At 37.4% G+C, this 21838-nt stretch overlaps 1 protein-coding gene across 2 annotated transcripts in view; it reads left to right on the top strand.

Annotated features, from left to right (window-relative positions):
- fmn2a (formin 2a) overlaps positions 1 to 21838 on the top strand; it is a 204677-nt gene that overhangs the window by 115666 nt on the left and 67173 nt on the right. For both annotated transcript variants that reach the window (XR_008302519.1, XR_008302518.1), the window contains exon 3: positions 21328 to 21414. The gene's annotated coding sequence lies outside the window, so the exon portion shown is untranslated. The remainder of the gene's footprint in view (positions 1 to 21327; positions 21415 to 21838) is intronic.

The raw sequence follows: 21838 nt of genomic DNA on the forward strand, positions 1-21838 counted from the left end.
GACAGCTGCCACTGTAACGAGATAATCAGTGTTATTCATTTCATATGTCAGTGGTTTTAATGTTATGACTGATCGGTGTGTTTGAGAGTTGGCACCTTTTTCTGTAACGTTTTTGTTATTTTTGTATTCTGGTAGAGTTTTAAGGATATTGTTCAACTGACAGAGATTCTAAATTATGAAGAAAGCATTCCCTCAGAGCAGAGTCCCTCCTGTCAAAGTCTGGACCGCGTGTGTGTGTGTGTGTGTGTGTGTGTGTGTGTGTGTGTGTGGCTGAAGGATAAATGTTTAATCGGCCACTTTTTTCTCCCGATAAACACTTGAAAGTACGAAAATAAAATTTCTCCCTCCAGTCAGTGCAGTGTTTATAGCTGTGGCAACACGTCACACACTGACATTCAGTTTGACTTGTTTTTCTAAACTAAGAAAGGGTGTGTGTGTGTGTATGTGTGTGTGTGTGTGTGTGTAGCTTTGGAAACAGCATACACTCCTCCCTATACTGTCTTGGATGCTAGGTGTTTTTTTTGTTTGTTTGTTTTTTGTCGATGGCACTGCGGGACATTCTCTCAAGCTTGGAGTAAAAAAAAAAAGATTGTGCTCAAAACTCAACATGCGCTCATGGAGTTGAGATAAAAAGACTCCCAGTGCTGACACACACACACACAGTCAGTATGTTTTGAGACTAAAATTTTACAATGCACTACATTTTTTTTTACATCACCAAGCTCTTGATTTTAACACCATAATCCACATCACTGGATCATATCATATATACACATATACAAAAAGAGATTTATTTGTTCAGATTTGTCACGCAATCATCTCAGTTTAGCTTTTGGAATATTCATGACGCGGGTTTGAAGTGTCTGTGACCCGTGTGTGTTTCTCTGAGGCAGTGAATGCGTGGAAAAAAAAGAAAAAATCAGCATCAGGGATCCGGCCTTACACACTCAATTAATATCTCATTAGGGGCAAACACTGTGCTGCTTTGAAGTGCCATATGGAGGAAAAAGCGAGGCAGAGAAAGCAGATGTCACATCCTTCACCTGCTTTACTCGCTGTCTTTACACACACACACACACACACACACACACACACACACACTGCAGTGGAGGTGCTGGCATGTGATTGGTTAGAGTTTAATCGTTCTCTTTTACTGCTCACTACTTAGCATGAGAATAAAAACCTCATGCTCCTGTGACTTTTCAGCTGCTTTGAACTTTGAGACAGCACTGCTCTCTGCATCCAGTTATTGTCATGTGTAGCTTTTCTATTTCGAATTACGAAAACCCGAATAGTGATTTCAGTATCCGAGCACGTGTACACATTCCTATTATGAATGACATTTACATAAATGGAGCGTCAAAAGCTCTTCTCTGGAGGTGCGATGAAAAAAAAAAAACACTGGGGGTGTCCTGTTATAGGAAAATAATCAACAACAAGGTGATGTAATGCATCTCAGTGTGAAGCGGAGTTACAGTTATCACCCTGAAGCTGATTCTTTTCCAGCACCAGCGCATCCTGAGGTGTTTTATTCCTCTTATACTACAGCAATTTGTCAAACATTACACTATTTTATTATCTGTTTATTATCTAGTTACAGTAATCTGGTGGAACGTCTGCAAAACAAGTCCTGTTATTACTTACGTTGTACTCTCTACATACCACAACGCAGCTGAATTCTCCGTTCTGATTGGTTAGAACGTGTTGATTACTTTTCTATAACAGCAGCTCTGACTCTCTGTAACAGCTTTCCGCTACAGAGCAGACGAGTTTACGCTAAGGTCTATATTTTTTTGGTCTTCTACTTCAAGAGAGAAAAAAGTGAGTTTGGGGAGTAAACGATGTTTATAGCTGCTGTATTGCAGGTGATAACCTGTCTCACAGATGTTTCACAAAATTAAACGTAACTGTGTACTGGATGTAAAATGTAACTATAAATGTAAATGTAACTTTAAACAGATAAAAAGCACGAGATTCTGTTCATCACTGTTGTGTTTTGCTCCTTAAGTGAACAGAGTACACATTTTTCTTGGTTTATTATGTGAAGCGTCCGAGATACAAGTTGCTGTGAATGAGCTGTTACTATAGAAACGAAGAGAAACCATTAAGCGTTTGTTACAAAGCGCTGACACTGGAGACTCCTTCCATATAATGTTTATGGACTCCTTTCTATAAACAATATATAAAGTTTTTCTTTGTTAAATAACTTTTTTCCAATCTGCGTAAGCTGTTACTATAGAAACAATAAGGTATTAGAACGAGTGTGTTAATAAAGGCCCGTGATTTGCTACTACTGTCAGAGCTGCTGATTTAGGAAATAAGTCAACACCACCTGACCACTCGGAATGGAGAACTGAAGAGCGCTGTGGTATAATGCTGAATAACGCACAGAGGAGCATGGTAATTAACTCACTATCAGACGTTATGCATACACTAGATACAATATATTGTTTGAAAATAAAATGGAGTGTACTCAATTTTTTTTTATACGTCTTATGAAAATTTCATCAGTTACGTGTTTTGTTTTCTAATTCAAGCTGAAGTGTGAGTGAGGAAAAGCCGACACAGTGCTGCAGCTTCCACAGGATTAGCTCTGAGTCTAATGACAGAGACTGAGGCGAGATTTTATACATTTTATATTGAAAGTGCCAATGTTATTCAAATGCCTCCATCCTGGCAGTCATAAAGTGAATGAGGGAATTCTGTTTTTAATGTCTATTCAACTGCAACCTCATCCATCAAAGCTGCTTACATTATCATGCTCCTAGCAGAGCCGAGTCGTCTCGAGGAAAAGAACAAACAAACAAGATATTCTGTACAGGGATTTCACAAACCGCTGGTCACTACAATGTAGCAACTAGTGAATAATGAATAGTTACAGCAAAAAATGGTGCCTCAGATATCAGAGAAAACATATCGGATGTCGATTCCGGTAAGCAATGGCAAAAGATTGGAACTGGATTTGAAAAAGAAATGTATTTTTGGAACTGGAAACATCTAAACCTAAAGAATCTTGACTGATTTTTTTCATAGGATTGATTTCATTATATACTATATTTATTTACTATATTTATTATATTTACGGTATAAGTTATTTTTGTGTGCAAAAGTTTAACCGTGAAGTGTTTCAATTAAAAAAAGGAACATTTTAAAGTTTAGTAGTTTTTAAAGAAAACAATATTTTAAAAAAAGTGGTATCTATAAGCCATCTCGATTAATTACATAAAGCTGTAACGTTATGTTTACTGAATTTGTAACATAACAAGCTGCATTTTTTTTCTCTTATTAACATCAAACGAGAGAAAACTGAGACGTTGATGAGGGAACGATGTTTTTAGCCGCTATAACAAGCAGTAAAAGGAACTAACCTCTTGCAGAGATGTTCCTTAACATGAAATATAACTATTTATATAACTATAAATGGATAAAAAAAAAACATTCTTTAATAGACAAGAAATATATTCATTGGAAAATTGCTGTGGTGTATGAGGAATCCAACACTTCAGGATGTGCTGTTATAGGAAAATAATCAACTTCGCCGTGGCAACCGTAACTCACCATGAGTTTGTGAGTTTCCATCACACCACCATGTCATTGATTATTTTCCTATAACAGCACGACATGGAGTGTTTTATTCCTTAGGTAGTGTGCATGTTCAGGCTTGTCATGATTAGAAAATTTTATTTCTAGATTAATTATCATATAAAGTGGCAGCTGGTTATAAAATTGGATGTGTGTGCTCTCAGTGGTCTTATGCGTGTAGACTAAATTCACATTAAAAAAAAAATAATTTCCAGATGAGAAGGATAGAGTGAGATTTTGGAAAGTCAATAGACATAAATCCGTTAAAAAAAAGGAAAAATTATACACCATGTGACCTCAGAACGAGACAGTTAGGAGTCAAAGCATTTACTTAGCAGAGGAAAGACTAGTGCAGTGCGACTGTGTGTGTGTGTGTGTGTGTGTGTGTGTGTGTAATATTTCCATTCCACCTTGAAGGATATTTCACACTCCCTCTCTCCTAGGTTTTTTTAGTTTTTTTCATGGATGGAGATATTGATCCGTCACATCTGAACTCGAGTCTCAGGTAAAACTGATCAGCTCTCTCAGTCGGAAAGCTCTCCCGCTTCCAGCTCTTTCAGGACAACAGCTGGAGATAACCTTGAGTGTGTTTCTCTGAGATATCAGCTCTCTGTGGACTATAGTGAAATTGAAAAACGAAAAACACAGTTTGAGGAGTTATCATTGCAAATTGACCCATCTCGAGCTCCGCCTTTGCTTGGTTACTGTTGCTATCCAGAACAAGCCTTAGAGAAAATGCAGGCTGGAGTGCTTGAGATAAACAACTATCCCAAAGCATGAGAGAAATCAGTTTTACATCTCAGGAAAGATTTCAGGTAGAACGCTGGCAGCAGACTAGCAAGATAACTTTTGGCATGCCGGCTATAACTTAGCTATGATTGGTATTATCATTTTTGTTCATGATTTAGTCAACTAAACAGCAGATAAAATAACTTACCTTATAGCCGACAGAAGTGTTGTTGCTTATGGTGTGTGTTTTTCTGACGATAAGTTCTACCGCATGTTTTAATTTGCTTTCAGCTTTGGAAACAGGTACAAGCATTTTGTCTGGTGGTGTTTTGTACTGGATCCTGCATGTCTTCGGGCATTATCTGTGGCTTCAGGTTATTAATACGTCAGTGTGAAAGGCTGGTGCACCTGCCGAGAACTTGTCCAAGATAATGGCGGGATAGCAGCAGTTGCTAAGCAGTGATTAGTGGGTCAATAAAATGAGGCACGGCTCAGGATTAATTAGAATATCCACATGCCAAGCATTTTGTACAGATAGTTACAAATGGTTAAGGTTATGGCGCTAGGCAGGGTTAGCGCATGTCGCTGTTCTTACAGATTTATTTGTATACAATCGAACAAATTCACCCCAAAATTGTAACTTCCAGAAATTCACGAGAAGATCTCTTCACCTGTTAGAAATTGTGCGAGATTATTATGTGAGCTATTTTAAAAGACTAAGTAGTTCCATCCAGGGAAAAAATATAGTACAGTTAGCATAAACTTTTTTTTTTTTTTTTTAAGTAAATGTTTAATAGTACATCATTTTAAGAAAAGACAGACCTTTTATCTGAGGTTGCATTATAGTAAATCTTTATCAGTCACCCTGACAGACAGGGTTGTAAAAATTCTGGTCTATTTTTATCCAGCTTTTTTTCATTTGCAATTTGATCAATTTGCAAATGTTTTTATGCATTTGAATTTTTAATGAACTTCAGAAACATCTGGTGAGATAGTGAACAATGGCAGCAGATACAGCACACAGTCACTACAGAGTTCCTAAATGCACAAAATAATTGAGCAAACATTTGTACTTGAATATTCACTCATTTCCCGTCAATGTGCTTGTGAGGAAGAAATGGCACAGGGTGAGGACGAGGATATTAAAAGGTAGCACATACGTCTGTAACCAACATTTCAAAGAATGTGAGTACTCGTACACCACTGCCCGTAAATGCTTAGAACACAAGGCATTATCCGCATGATATGAAGATTTGAATGGACAGACCAAACATCTGTTGCTCAGTAGAATTGTTTTGTTTTTGTTTTTTTCCAGGAGATCAGTTTAAACAAGCTAACTAACCAAGTGTGAAAAATGTAGCTAGCTATTTACTGCTTACCTTGATCCGGAATATACCTTTAATAGACTGTTCCGATTCGCTGTCACTCATGCATTTCAGTACTTAAACAATTTTCAAAGTAGCAAACGGAATGCCACTATTCCTGTGTAGCATTTGTACTACGCTACTATTCATACAGTCTGATATTACTAATGTGACTGCACTGCTTCAGAACATTTGTTTTGCTGATGGTGACTGAATGGGTCCAGGTGTCTCTGTATCACTAATACCACTAATACCACATGTCTAACTCTTTATTACTACTGTACTATTACTTATTTATTACTAGTTTACTAATACTTATTTATTACAAGTGTAATATTACTTATTACCAGTCTACAATTGCTTATTTATTGCTAGTGTACTATTGCTTTTTACTAATTTACTATTACTTATTACTAGTGTACAGTTATTTATTGCTAATGTATTAATATTTATTATGAGTGTACGCATAGCACAATTAAGTGTTTATTACTAGCGCACCATTGCTTTTTTAATACTAGCATACTGTTGCTTACTTATACTTAGTGTATTATAACTTATTCATTACTAAGGAATCATTGCTTATATCTATTGCTACAGCACTATTGTTTGTTATTATTATTATTATTATTATTATTATTATTATTATTATTATTATTATTATGGTATTACTGTTGTACCATTTATCATTTATCACTGTTGTAGTAGTATTTATTGCTAGTCCAGTATTACTCATTTATGGCCAGTGTAGTATTATTTGCTTAGCACTAGTGTAGTATTATTTATTTATTCCTACTGTAGTATCATTTATCACTAGAGTAGTAATACTTATTTATCACTAGTGTAGTATTATTTGTTAGTAGTGTAGTAATACTTATTTATCACTAGTGTAGTATTATTTGTTAGTAGTGTAGTAATACTTATTTATCACTAGTGTAGTATTATTTATTTATCACTAATGTCGTATCATTTATTGCTAGTGTATTTATTTTTTAATTTGTTCAATTGAAGTTATGTAATTCTTGTTTTGTTGACACTCTTTATCTTACCAAGGACAATCATGACATGTCAGTGTGCTCTCTTAAAAAAAATAATAAAATCAAATAAAATAAAACAGTTTTTCTTCCTTCACCATTATCACAGTGATGCTGTTATCGACCTATGAGAGTGCATCACCTCATCTAATCCGCCATCAGACACGTATTGACATTACATCTCCACATTAAAACAGAAAATCATAGCCTTTTACTCTGGATGCTTGCTGTGACCAAAATGCCAATATCTCTCGGCTATGAAATGTCTTGCATAATGGTGTGTTCAGGGTCGTCCTCCCTCCTAATCATGATGGTGACCTATCAGCACCTGCCATTATACCGAGCACCATTCTCTCTTTCACCATGGCTTCTTGCGTAGGCTGCGCTAATGTCTCGGCTTTTCAGATAAAGAGTGAATGAGTGTTATTAAACTGCCGACATTAGAATAATATTAAACTTCTCTTTATAGCTCATGTTCTCTAATACAACACAGCTGTGACAGGATACAAAGGCGTTTTGTCCCATCTCTTGGATGCTTTTTATCTTGTCTAGTGGTTTGTCAGCGTTATTGAAGCCCAAGTGGGTCTGAATGAAAACACATTAGCATATGAGGCTGGAATTGTACAAAAAAAAAGTATGATAAGTATAACAATCACAGACATCACAGTTTTTTAGAATATTATATATATATAATATCTGCTTTCCATTTTCATTTGTTACATATAAGAGCATTTTGGTAGCCTCCAGCAGTTGATCAGAACATGCTATACATTTTTCTGACTCTTTTAAACCATAATTCAAGTAGATTGGAAATAATATTCGCATGATTGATCTATACTAGTGTAAACCATTTATGGCCGTTATAAACAAGCTGTTATTTTAAATCAAGGCCATTAGTTTTTTTTTTTTTAAATTACATTTTTTATTACAAGTCTGAACTCTAGGGGCTCATATTGACTGAGGTTTATAACAGTTTATTGTATTAAATGACATTTGGATTTTCGCTGAATAAATCTGGACAGAACACCACCAGGCCCAGCTGGTGTAAACAGGCCAGCAGGGCTAAGCCCATTTGTTCCACGCTTTTATCCAAAGTGACTTACAACTGAGACAGGATACAACTGAGCAGTTAAACATTAAAGGGTCTTGCTGAAGGACCCAACTGTGGCAGCGCTGGGATTTGAACTCACAAGCTTCTGATCTATAGCCCAAAGCTTCAACCACTGAGCTACCACTTTCCACAAGAACAATACATACAAAGACGCAATTTGTGGCTTCCACAGCTTAAAGTGGATTATTTTTTACTTTATGCAACCAAGCACACCAGCACTACCAAAGGTCATAAGTAAAAATACACAATAATACGAAGTCTGTAGAACCATTAGCAGTCATGTCATCAGCAGTGATGATGTATGATACATCCACAACATGTCATCAGCAGTGATTGAGAAGAAGCATGTGAAATACAAATGGAAGAAACGCAAGTTTTGTGTGGTTTTAACAAAAGAGACGGTTGCTGTTTGGAAGAGACACGGCATGATTACACACTAGAAACACTTAAAAAAAGGAAATAAGGAATGGTTTTGCCTTGAGCTCCTTCAGTGAGTGTGCTCATGAGTGTGTAATAGTAGTGTAATAGTTTTATGACTATGATGAGACCCTGTTTGAATCAGGCCCTGGTGTGTTTTCCTCTTTGGTGCAGTTTGTGCGACAGCCATCGCACTCGGGCGCGGACCAAAACAACCAGCCGTGACCATCTGAGTGAGCTGGTCGGTTTGATAGCAGTGAGAAAGCGGTTCAATCCAAACACAGGAAGTGAACCAAACATGCCGTGTGCTTTGGGTTGCATGTGACATTTTGGTGTAGAATGTGAGCTGATAAATTTAACTTCAATGCTCAAATGAACCAAAGTTTTGCGGAAATGTGATGCGTTCTGGAGATTTGGACTGACCAACAAAAAGAGCAAATAAGCAAAACAAACAAAATAATTAAAATAGTCACTTCTGTAATTATCTACTAATATACTGAGCACAATTCCATGCTGTCTGTGCTCAGGTGATTTTTATGATTTCTAAGTGCACTTGGCAAAGTTTTTTTCAGTCACTGTATTTCTGACCAATGAATGAAGGAGTTTCTTGCGTGCATTTTCAGCCCTACTCACCTCTCAGCCAACGTTTCTTTGCTTTTTGGATTGTTTAATTATGTGCAGTGGGAAAACAACCAAACCAAATACCAAACAGACCAAAAAACAGTATTTCACTGTGATTCGGACTCAGCAACCAGACCGATGGTGCCCTAAGGCTCATATTAGGAACGCAGAGGTACAGATAGTACAGGTAGTAGAATTTTTACACTCGTCCCATTCAGTATCGTGCCCAGCCGTCACTGAACACTACAGCTCACTGCCAATACATTAACCCAAGACTTATCCTCTCCTTTGGAATTCAAGTACTCACTCTTTTCTGTTTGTCTGTATTAATACATTTATTTAGATAACAAGCTTGTCACTTTTTGGGGTTTATTTATGTTAGCTACCATTTTTTTTTTTTTTTTAAAGCTTATAGATAATTAGGTTTCCAGGCAACCAAAAACATGGGGCCGCACACTGAAACTTTCACTTGTGTGGTGGGCTAGCTAATGTGTTTGTGCATCTGTTTACATCTGATAATGATGTAAAATATCCTTATCAGGACTCCCGAGTGGCGCAAAAGAAAAGTATTTGATGATGCCACAGCCATCCATGGCCAGAAGTAAGTAAAGTAAAGAGTACAGTAAAGTACAATTGCCTGTGCTATCTGATAGGGAGGGACAGCGTTACCGTCTCCCCTTTTGCGTTTGTGAGCTCATATATGTAGAAGAGGGTAGATAGCACGCTTCTTTAAGTGTTCAGCTATCCTTCGATTTAGCATGAGCAGCAGTTTGGACAGAGGAATTGGCTTCACATGTCTTAAAGGTAGCACATGCTAGCCCTCATCTTCCCTGATTGGATCCTTATTAAATGTTTGTCTTCATATTAGCATAACATACACTGTGCTATTTGAAGTCGGTGTTTGCTTTGTAGGGAAAAGGGTGTGTGTTGGGACACATTCACAGTAGACTGATGCTGGCAAGACATTTGTGATGGAATGTGACTATACAGTTATAAAATCATAAGAAACCTGGGTAGAGTACAAAAACGTTTCCTCGAACTGCAAATTCAGTATCTCTGAATATGTGACTGCATGCCAATAAAACGCTTTCAGACATGCATGTGACACAAATTCTGATCACTTAGCACAGATCTGACGTTTCGACAACACAAAAGGCAGTGTAGTCGTGTATTGGTTCTATTGATTTTACCCCATGCCGGCTTTTCAGCCTGTGGTACGCTAATAAATGTTTTTTTTTTCAAATACTTCACTGGAGAGAGTAATGCATATTATGCCATTTTGGTCACAGAGTTAGTAATGAATCACTGAAACAGCCTTTTGGAGGACAAAGAAGAGAATTATGTATGATTTACAGCAAGCTGCTGTAATCATTTAAAAAGCTTTTTGTTGCTGCACTACTGAAAACTACAAATTGTTGCAGATATAAATAATCCTGGTAGGACTAAGTGCATCCCGTCTTTCAATATAAGAAAATCAATATAAGGGTTTATTTCTGGCATCCATATCAGATTATTAGCAGATAATAAATGTCTTAAAGTGGATTATTTTGGATTTTTTTGTGGAAACAAGCGTAGCAGCACCACCAAAAAAACAAACAACAAAAAAAAAAAACACAGAATGGTATTACAAGGTGAGGCTGGGTTGATTTCTTTCTAGCCCAGACTGTAGATTCATTCAGCCTGCACTGATAGACGTGTCAGTTTTATTACACAGAGTGACACGCCTCCTAGATTTGAGCTCCGTTTGTGAACAAAGTGTTTTTTTTCCCCCAAAGGACAAACTGAAAGTAGATAGACTAAACACAGTTTAACATGATCCGAGCAACTCTGCCTGCTAATGTGGAATACATTCCCAGGTTGCTGCTTTACCTATGGCTCAGTTGAATAAAGTTGAATCTAATCTAATCTGATCTATGTCATCGAGATGTTAGTTTTCAATAGGACCAAATAAAAACATGGTTATTTTTTTTGCTACTCGAGCTTTTAACATGTCAGTTTGTTCTAAATCAAGATGAGTGGACGCGGCTCCACAGAAAGTGACCTGAACATTAATCACAGTTTGGAGACTTGTGTCAATCAATTTCATGGGCTGATAGAGGTAGAGCACACACACACACACACACACACACACACACACACATGCACTTTACTGAGCTTCATCAGTAAGGACTGGGGGAAGTCGTTCTCCTTTGCTTATCGTCACTTCATACCACTAGAATAGAAACTGTGTTGGCCTGAAGGTAGATAGACAGAGCATTTATACAGACATATTGGCTTTAACGCTGGTGTGAGTAGGTATTAAAATAGCACCTTAAGGCATCCCAGTGATACGCTCTTCTAATCGCTAAATTCTCAGACCAGCTATGAGGAAGTGAAGTGTAGATATATGCTGATTGCAGCATAAGCTTATTACATCAGGTAATTTTTACATTTAAATTTTTACTCATTTGGCTGATGCATTTATCCAAAAAGACTTATAGTTGAGACATGGTACAATCAATCATTTGAGGGATAAGGGTCTTGCTAGAGTGGTGGTTTGGCGGTACTGGAATTTAAACTCAACCTTCTGATTGGGAGCCTAAAGCCTTAAACATTAATCCACCACGGAAGCTCATACCACAGCGCTGTTGAATTCTCTGATTAGTCAAAGGATGTTGATTGAATAAGGAATAAAATCTTTGGGGCCAAAGTGGAACTACTGTGAAAATCCCAGAGTTGATTATTTTCCTGTAACAACATTAAGAGGGTTTTATTCCTCTTATACCATTTGATTTGTCAATGATTACATTTTCATTATATCGTAATGCTTGTTTGTGCCCTTTAACTGTTTCTAAAACTTTACATTAATGTCATGGACATCTGCAAGACAAGCTAGTTCCTGTTATCACTTACGTTATAGCAGCTATAAACAGTCGTTCCCTCACCAGTCCCATGTTTTTTTCTCTCTCTTGAAGTTAATAAGACAAAAAACACTATACAAGTGCCAGTAAATGAGCTGTTACTATAGAAACCATAGTAATGTTTGAAAGAGAGAAGTAATATAAACCTGTGATTTGATTTACAGCTGGAACTACTGTCAGAGCTGCTGTTATAGAAAATTAATCAACACCTTCTGACCAATTAGAATTGAGAATGCAGCAGTGCTATGGTGTAATTTCCTGTAACAGCAGCTCTGACAGTAGTTCCAGCAGTAATTCAAATCACAGGTTTATATTAATGCATCGTTCTAATACATTATTTCTATAGTAACAGCAGACACTCCATTTAAACAGACTGAAATGTGTTATCATTGTCATGGTGAAATTTTCTGTAAGGAATGTTTATTTAACATTTTTAGAAGGAGTCTCCAGGGCCAGTGATATTTAACAGTCAGAGGTAAAGCTGTAACTTTAAGTTTTCCAACACAGGAGTTTATGCTTTGCGTTTTCTTGCAAAAGGAACAAAATTCCGAATTACAGAGCCACATGTGGACGAAACAAAACCCTGAAAAAGGTCAACCATGGAAACTGATTCTAACTCGAATGGCAGTGGTGTTTAAAATAAAGTGTGTGAGTGTGTGTGTGTGTGTGTGTGTGTGTGTGTGTGTGTAAGTGTGTAATAACCAAGGTGCACATTATACTTTATTAATGTCGTGTACCCTTATTGTGATTCAGGCATGCCCGTAGAGCATAGTGAGCAGAAATCTCTGACCTTCCCAACTCCTGCTTTCTTGTTTAGCTTGCAGACCTGAGGCACATACACTAATAAATACACACAGCCTGTACACTGACTGCTTACCCTGTACTTTATACAACACACACACACGTCTTCTTTCTCACCCTCAAGCACCCAGGACACCGTAAACGTTGTTTCTTTCTGTCATTTCCATTGAATATGGTGTCTGTCAGTTATCAGATTTAAGTATTATTGCTAGTGATGCACTGAAATGAAAATCTTGGATTATTTAATAAAGCAGATAAGCTTTATTAAATAAACAATTAACAAACAAATACAGACAAGGAAAGAACCAAAAACAAGAAAAACTATAACAAAGGACTAGACCAAGGCAAGGCTTGGAAAACTCAACATTAATGCAAGCTTCTCACAATACAAACAGAGCAATATAACAGTAATGCTGAGCAGCTATGGCGGGAAAAGACAGAACTTATCCAGGGCAAAATCAGGGGAACACGAAACAGGTGTTCACAAACACAGGAAGTGATACAGACAACAGAAGATTAAAATATGCAAGTGAGGGTGCCCTCTGGTGTTTTTTTTTTTTTGGGTGTGTGTGTATGTGTGTGTGTTGGGAATGGGGAGGAATGGATCCATTGGTATGGGGATTGTCCGTAATAGATGTTCAGTAGGGTGATGGGTTTTATTTTTGACAAGGTTGTGCTGTGAATGAATGAAAGTCGTCAGTCAGGAGTTTGGACGCAAGTGCAGGAATTTATTGAGAATAAGAGTGTAATGCAGTGCGTGTATCAGTGTCTGTATATATTTAGTGCTCCAAATATGTGTATCTGCATTCAGATTTAAACTCAAAGTGGGCTGGACTTAAAGAATTGTATTATTATTATTATTATTTTTAAATAGATATGTGGACATGACACTGATATTATTTTTGTTTGTACTTGTATGCGATATTTTCTAATTCAAATTTCCTCAAAATGTGAACGAATTGGTAGCCTAATTTAACCTGCCGCAACCCTGACCAGGCAGTTACTAAGGATGAATGAATGAATGCAGTGTATGCGTCATTCACGTTTGTGTTCATGAATATGGTCTTTCTATGTTCCATGAGCTTCATATCTGACTGCTCACCTACATTCGTCTACTCTTGACCAGATGTAAGTAAGGTGGTACTATAGAAAGGATAATGTATTAGAATGAGAGCGTTAATATAAACTGGTGATTTGCAGCTGCACTACTGTCAGAACTGACCAATCAGAATTGAGGATTTAACAGCACTGTGCTATAAAACATATATATAACATGTAAAACATACAGTATATGTTATGAACCTGGGATGTTGTACAGGTGGTGAATCCAACCTGTAGTGGAAAAATCCTTGGATTCAATCCTATCTAGATTGAAACCTGGCTGAAAACCTAAAGTGTTATTTTTGTCCATTTTTGGCTGAAAATATATTGCCTTCACTTTAATAGATTCTGTAATTCTGCACCTCAGAAGGTATCGAATTACAGCTACTATCCTGTGAAGTAGATATTATTTAGCATTATTTAACACTTGGAAGTATCAGATCAGATTTAAACAATAATAACATGTGTGGTGTATTTGAGCAGATTATTGCAGCGCTCTTTCCACCTCAGCTCTCAACACAAACATACAGACACACACTTGATCTATTGTATGTTATTGTAGTGACACTCTCAGCTCTGAGAGCCTGTCAGCTGTTCGACTCTGCTCTGTGTCAGCCATATGATCTGGGCTCCTCTCTGTTGTCATCCCAGAGTGTCAGGCTGTGTGTGTGTGTGTGTGTGTGTGTGTGTGTGTGTACATCTCTCTCTGAGCCAAGCCATGTGCTCACTTTGGAAATCTGCTACCCTGGAACGCTTCCACAGAGAATTGTTGAAATTGTGAAGGATGTACATTGTTTTGTCTCTGTAGAGTTGTTCAAAAAAGGGCATGGTTTTAGATCTTAATAAACTTTTAGATTGCCAGAGATAGTGCATTAAAGGGGGTTGAAAGTACTTGAATCAATTTCCCAGCCCCAAGTTATTAGGCCTGAACTCAGAGCCATTTCTGGTCTTCTGAGTGCTGCTGAAAATGAGGATTGTGCTTGCTGTAGTTAAAGTTCACGTCTCACACAAGATATTATTTTCTCCCCTGAATTTGTGTTGTTTTCAAGTGCCACTAAGAATATACAGCAGATTAAGCAGAAGTATTTGTTTATTCATTTGTTCAATCATTCATTCAGAAAGCCAAGAGAAAGGGAAGCTCTTTAATTTAACATTTGCTAATCAACTGTAAGTAAGTAAATTACATGTAGTTTACTTTATTTTACTAATGAATTGTGTGAAGTTTAAAATGCATTTTAAATAATGTATTAATAGTTAAGTAGACGTTTATACATTTACAATAAAAGTTAAATATAATTATAATGTTTAAATAGTACTTAAAACTAAGTAAGGAATAAAACACATGGGGTGAGGTGTTATAGGAAAATAATAAACAACAAGATTGAAGTATAGTCACTGTTACTACCTCAAAATTATTTTCATATAGCATATCCTGTATTTTTTTATTTTTCGAACAGGCCTACCACAGCAAATTTGCCAATGACATTACTTTTTTAAAAGAATGACACGTTGTACATCTTATACATTTACAGTTACGCATAATTTTTTGGCACGTCCATGAAACAAGTTAGGTTCTGTTCTTACTCTCTCAAAGTTAGTAAGACAAAAAACTACAGCTTTTCAAGTTACAGAGAAACCACAAAGCGTTAACTCCTCTTTCCTGAAGATGTTGGAAAACCTAACGTTACAGCTTTACCGTTACTGTTACTAACCACTGACACTGGAGATTCCTTCCATAAATATCAAATAAGCATCTCCTTACATGGAAACGATTACACATTTTTTAATCTGTTTATTATTATTACTAGCTTAGATTATGTGGAGTGTCCACCATACAAGTCCCAGTGTGAGCTGTTACTATAGAAGCAAAAACGTATTAGAACAAGCGCATTAATATAAACCTGTGATGTGCAGCTGCACTACGGTCAGAGGTGCTGTTGTAGAAAAGTAATCATCACCTGCTAATCAATCAGAGTCGAGAATTCAACAGCACTTTATTATAAAGGGTTCCTGATTTAATGAATTCAACCCCTGCACAGTTTCAAGCTTCTTCTGCTTCCAACACTCATGAACATCCTGAGAGGAAGAAACACAGGGCTGGAGTAGAGAATTCCTTCAGGCCTTTTAAAAAATTTTTTTTTTTTTTTTGATTGCTTAAATAATTTACTAATGATTACTCCTATATGTGCATATGTTTCATTAGTAAAGTACATAGTGTTGCCTAGAAGAGTTTCACGAAGCTACACTACAACAGATTTTCCCATTTATAGTTGTAGTGATGATTCAGAGTCCTGATTTCCTGTAATACCGTTTTGTTTGCTTAGCTTGTTATGCCCCAGGATTGTCTAGTAGCTTTTTCTCCCAAGCGGCCAGATTGTGGAAAATGGAAATAGCTATACAGAAGTGGACCTTTGTTGAAATGCAAGTGGAAAAGAAAAAGTAAGGAGCTTTTAAAGTGTGACTATTTTGCTGTTTCTGTTAGTAATTTGAGTGACTTAGTGAATGTCTGATTGGGTTAGGGTTAGGAGTGTGGTCTGGCAAAACTAGACTTGCTTAGTCTTGAAACAAGTACATTTTGTTGCTTGCATAGTAAACATGAATAGTATTTAAGGTTCTGTGCTTGGGCTAGTGCAAGGAGTGCAAAGAGTGTTGGGCGCTGGAGGAAGGCTTTTCCACACCATTTCATTTTTTTTATGGAAATCTTTAAAACTTGTTCATCGCTCTTAATGGATGCTGCAAGTTAGTACAAGTTTAGACTTTGTGTTAACCAGCTGCCCATATTTTCAGTTAAATTTAGATTTGTTTGGTCTGGTTTAAGACCGTATGGAAATATTTCCTCATCTATTAGCTCAGGCTTTGTCCCATTTTTATATTTATGCCATTATTTATTATAAACACGCCACACATGAGTGTGTGAAATCACAAATGTATTATGGAAAAGTGTTACACAACGCTGGACCACCCAAAATGCCTTCCAAGGAAAAAAGTAAAATAAAATGGTTTTATATATTTACACCAAACCTTACGCAACATTTGAAAATAGTTCAATTTGTAATCCTGACATTTCTCTGGTACATCATGAATAAGTGCAGCTAATCCATCACCATTTGTCTAACATTAATTTCCTATTAGCATCTATGCTAATAGAAATCTATTAACTCTCCATTAGCATGTTGGTGAGGCAGATGCTATACGCATTCCATTAGCGGCTCTGCTCATGGAACAGCTCCTATTTTCCATTAGTATGTGTTGTAGACCAGCAGAAGACCATTCGTTTTCTATTTCAGTGGGGCGCCATTCGTTCCCATTAGCGTCAAGGCCATAAGGAAAGAAGCGGCCATTCATTCTCCATTAGAATACAGAAGAAGGATGGCATATGTTGCAACTGAAGGCAGTGAAACATTTGTAAGGCTTGTAAGCTTGACATTTGTCAGTAATTCTTCCTACACTTCAGTTTAGAGGTTTCTCCATATATCAGAACTAGACTCTTGGAAATAAAGGTACCAAACTGTACTTTTAGTTGTCTTTTGTACCTATAGTATGTATCATTCACCTGGAAATTTGAATATAAAGGTCCACTGATGTAACATTAAAGCTTTACTCTAAAACCTATTTAAAGTTACGTCACATGCCCCTTCCCAGAAAATAAATATATACTAAAGGTACAAAAGGTGTACATTGATGATATCACCCCAGCAAGTGCCCAAATGGTGCTGCTCTGTAATCTCCATTAGCATAGAAGTTAGCATTACTGCTGCTATGTAGAGACTGTAATGTGCAGTGAGTAGATGTAGGAAGCAACTATGTAGACTTGGTATATGCTTTATTGGGGCAAGTCCAAGAATCATAATCCAAGTCTATAGCGGAGGTCGAAATATAGACAAGCAATCTCCAAAATCATAAACAAGGGAAAGAGGAAAGGGTCAAAACCAGGAAGTACAGTGAAACAAAGAACTCTGAGTGAAGATGACTTATTAAAAAAAAGAATGAAAAGACTTCTCAACGAACCATGACACAGAGGATATAAAAAAGGCAAAGTAATCAAGAACTAACACAGAACAGGTGAACACAGTCAGGCAGCAAACCAATGACTAGGACTAGAACAGAAAGCAGAGTAAACATAAGCACATGGGAACTGTGTCAGGAAGGGAGAAGCAATATCAGAGGCTACGTACAGCTAGTTTACACACCATGTTCAAACTGGCTACAGGGTTCTTGCTGCCTTTTAAATGCCCCCTAATGAAGCATTTCAGATTACTTCATTATTGTGTCCAGGTGTCACAATAATGCTAGAAAGGCAGTAAGTTTAGCTAGCACACCTCTAACTAGGTTATCGGTAGGGATGTCATAAAGCATCGATATATCGATTATTAATCAGCATGTTATTTTCTCAATGTCTTTTATACATTGATTGTTTAAAATTACATTTTAATGGGTAATTTGCGTTTGCTAACTGTTTCACGTTATAATCTATTAGACTGTCGATTAATATTGACTGGTGTAATAGCTTTGGGAGACCACAAGGGGGAGATATAGCAGATCCTGTGGTTATAATTGATCTCCACCTCTCTTTTGACCCGTAATATGACTCCATTTAGCGGGGATTCCTGATATGACATTGTCTATGTGGTTTTAAGGATGTGCTGCAGCAGCCCGTTTTTATATCTCAAAATTACAGATAAAAATCATCAGGAAAATTTACCGAATATTGATACGTGAAAAATGCATTAGTCCCAAGCCTATTGACTTGCCATATTCTCTTCACTGATATAAAGCACAAGTTGTATTACTAGCTTTAATACGGAGAGGGATTGGATGGAAGTGCAGGGTTTTATTGAAAGAACGCGATCAGCAGACGGATTTAACTATGCTAGGCAGAACTCAATACGCAAAACGGACAGGGTGATTACCGGAAAAGAGTGCACACAAATGAAATGCTCAATAGCATCACTAGCATCACTTCCTAGCATCACTAAACGCTAGGAGAGAGGCTTAGCAAAGATACAATGAAAGAGTTGTTTATGGGCAGCATGCTGATTTGGGAACAGAGTGATTAGACGTGATTAGTGATTGTGATTAGACGTCCATGGTAGTAGAATAATAGTGACAGGTCATGTGACTGGGTTTGTAGTTCATTGTTTAGATGAAGATTCTGGGAAATGGAGTTGGAGCAGTTTAGGAAGTCCTGAGATACTGCTAACTATAGCAGGAAAGTGCAAATTATGATTTCATTTCTCTATCTCTCTCCATCTGTTGCTACAAGGATGCTAATCCACTCCTCCGCAAGCTAGCCCTGACTCTGTTCCGAAAGTTTGAATTTACATCTAGTTAATGTTTTTACTAGAACTTGAAGCAATTAAATAAAAAAGGCTAGAATGTATTGAATATTTCTAAGATATCTTTATAGACACTGTGTGTGTGTGTTCATATTGTGTCGTATCACTGGCTAAGCCTGTGGGTGTATATTACCCATAATACACTACAAAAAACTGTTTTACAATTGTAACCTTTGAAATGATTGTGCACTGAAGAGAAGCATAACTCTTAGTTTTGCTGCCAGACTTTAGCCGAGTGTTTTAATCTGTTTAGAAAGATTCGGTGATTAGCTAGCAGGCAATTAGCTAGCTGCTAAATATTCTACTATGGTGTGAAGTTATGGCGTTAAGGCTTTCTCTTTTCTGGCAGTTCTACATTGTGATGCAATATATGTGTTCACAAATGTATTCATTTATTCATTTATTTGCTTAGTTGTTTATTTTACTATAATGAATTCCACCCGGAGTTGCGCAGTATTCATGGCCACCAGTGAACGTACGCCACTCCTCACGTCTCCATGTTGTCTGTCTGTGACTTTAAAGCGTTTTATTATTCCGCTTTTCTCTTCAGATTAGGATTTTAAATCTCACGACAACCTTGGACGCCCCCGTAGTGTCACTGCGCTGAATGTGTAATATGTTTCTGAACAAGGAAGCGGGCTGTCTGAAGCACTGGTCTTGATTATCATATAACACAGCCAAACAATTACTCTGCAGAAGGTGAAGGGTATAAAGAGAATATTTAATATGATATTTCTCAGCTCTGGAGGTTATGAAAGGATGAACATGAAAAGAGGGTATTCATTTTGCAGTGATCCTGAAGTCAGTATAATATAAATAGTCATATCCAGCAGAAACTGGCTGCCGGGCTCTTGAAATGAAAATGGTTTTGAATATGTGTAGAGGTTTGTGGCTCTGGGGTGATGACGTTTTCAAATGAAAATCAGACATTTATTTTATGAAATTAGCTACGTGGCATGTATGGATTATGTTATATTATAGACACATGAATGAGTGAATCAAACCATGTGTATATTAGTCTTTATAATTAATATGTGATCTTCAACGGTGTCTAAGATTTATTTTCCAAATCATCTTATTTAGTTTGAACGTCTTTCACTTATGTGTAGCTCTATTTTCTCTTTGGTTAACAGCTTCCTACATTACCCACAATGCCATTCGACTACCTGCCGACAGTGGTGCATTGAGATTTAGCCCTTCCATCATTTCTACCTAAAGAGAGTGATGCAGTGGCGCTTTAATTCTTTCATCTTTCCACCTCTTCATCACTCTGCTTAAAGAGATCAGCTTCCAAAGCTTCAACTTTCATGCTAATACTGCCATTAATGGCATCGTGCCTGACATCGCGTAGATCGCTAACGAGCCGAGCTAAGTATCTGTTGTAACTCAGTGCAACTTTTTCGTATAGCTGCATTGCATTTTGGGACTTTGAGTCCAGCTTTTGCATCGACGTCTCTGCTAGGCTTACAGTGGATCTCTCTTCTAATGAGATTAGAAACTCTTACTCTTTTGTTTTTAGGATCTAACAGCAAAACCTGGTCATTATCATTCTTGTTTCAGATTGCTAGCAATGACAACCGCTAGCTTTTCACAGGAATAGCGAAAACACAGCACCAATCAACAAATTAGCACCAGAATCGCAGATATCGCAGATATTTCTATATAAGCATTTTCTTAACTGTTGCAATATAAGACGAGAGTGTGTGTACTGTTGATGTAGCTCCATATTGTACGTGTGTATGTTGAACGTATGTGAAAGCGGATGTTTGCTGTCTAACGCTCACAGTGCAGGCATTCCAGTACCCGGGTTGTGTTTACACAGGAGCCCGTGTGTTTTACTTCTCTCAGACAGCTTCTGTCCGCCACAGCAACTTTAAGATGCCATGTAAGGACTGGTTGCCACTGCACAACACAGAGATATGACAAGTGCACGCACGCACACGCACACACACACACACACACACAGAGGACATAGAATAAAATGAGACGGTAATAATGTTTACATCACATCAGTACTCAGTAATTTTAATATTAACTCTATTTGATCATCGTTGCATGCCAAGTGGAATTTATGAAGAGTGCGCACACACACAGACGCACACACACACACACACACACACACACAGAAAGATGAACATGATGTTTTAGGATGGTCATAATTTGATTTATTAGACACTATAGTCTGGGTAGGTATGATTAATTACAGGATAACTCTGTTGTGCACAATATCTCAGTCGTGTGTGTGTGAGTGTGAGTGTGAGTGTGTGTGTGTGTGTGTGTGTGTGTGTACTCAGGAAAAGCTCTGAAATCCAGCTTGTTGTTGTCTGTTCACAGGACCTGATCTCCCTCTGCAGGATATCCCAAATCCCATGAGCCTTTGAGCCAGCAGAACGGTACCTGGAGAAAAGATAGGTAGAAAAGGTAGACTTGCAACACACACACACACACACACCCATACACACACACAGGTGATGCACTGAAATAAATATTCTTAGCTGAAACTGTTTTATTTGTAACTAAGCTGCTTTTCTTAAAATTTATATTTGAATATAGTTTGCTTTTTAAATGAAATAAAGCTAAATTTGTGAGGTAGCGAATGAAAATGCTGCAAATGTCAGAGGGGACACAGATCAGGTAATGACACAGGGGACAGATCAGGTAATGACACAGGGGACAGATCAGGTAATGACACAGAATACAGTAATCAAGTAAAAAGACATAGGACAGATCAGGTAATGACACAGGAGACAGATCTGGTGATGACAGAGGGGACAAATCAGGTAATGGCACAGCAGACAGATCAGGTAATGGCACAGGGGACAGATCAGATAATGGCACAGGGGAC

The sequence above is a fragment of the Pangasianodon hypophthalmus genome, chromosome 10 (assembly GCF_027358585.1).
Source record: "Pangasianodon hypophthalmus isolate fPanHyp1 chromosome 10, fPanHyp1.pri, whole genome shotgun sequence".
NCBI classification, from domain to species: domain Eukaryota; kingdom Metazoa; phylum Chordata; class Actinopteri; order Siluriformes; family Pangasiidae; genus Pangasianodon; species Pangasianodon hypophthalmus.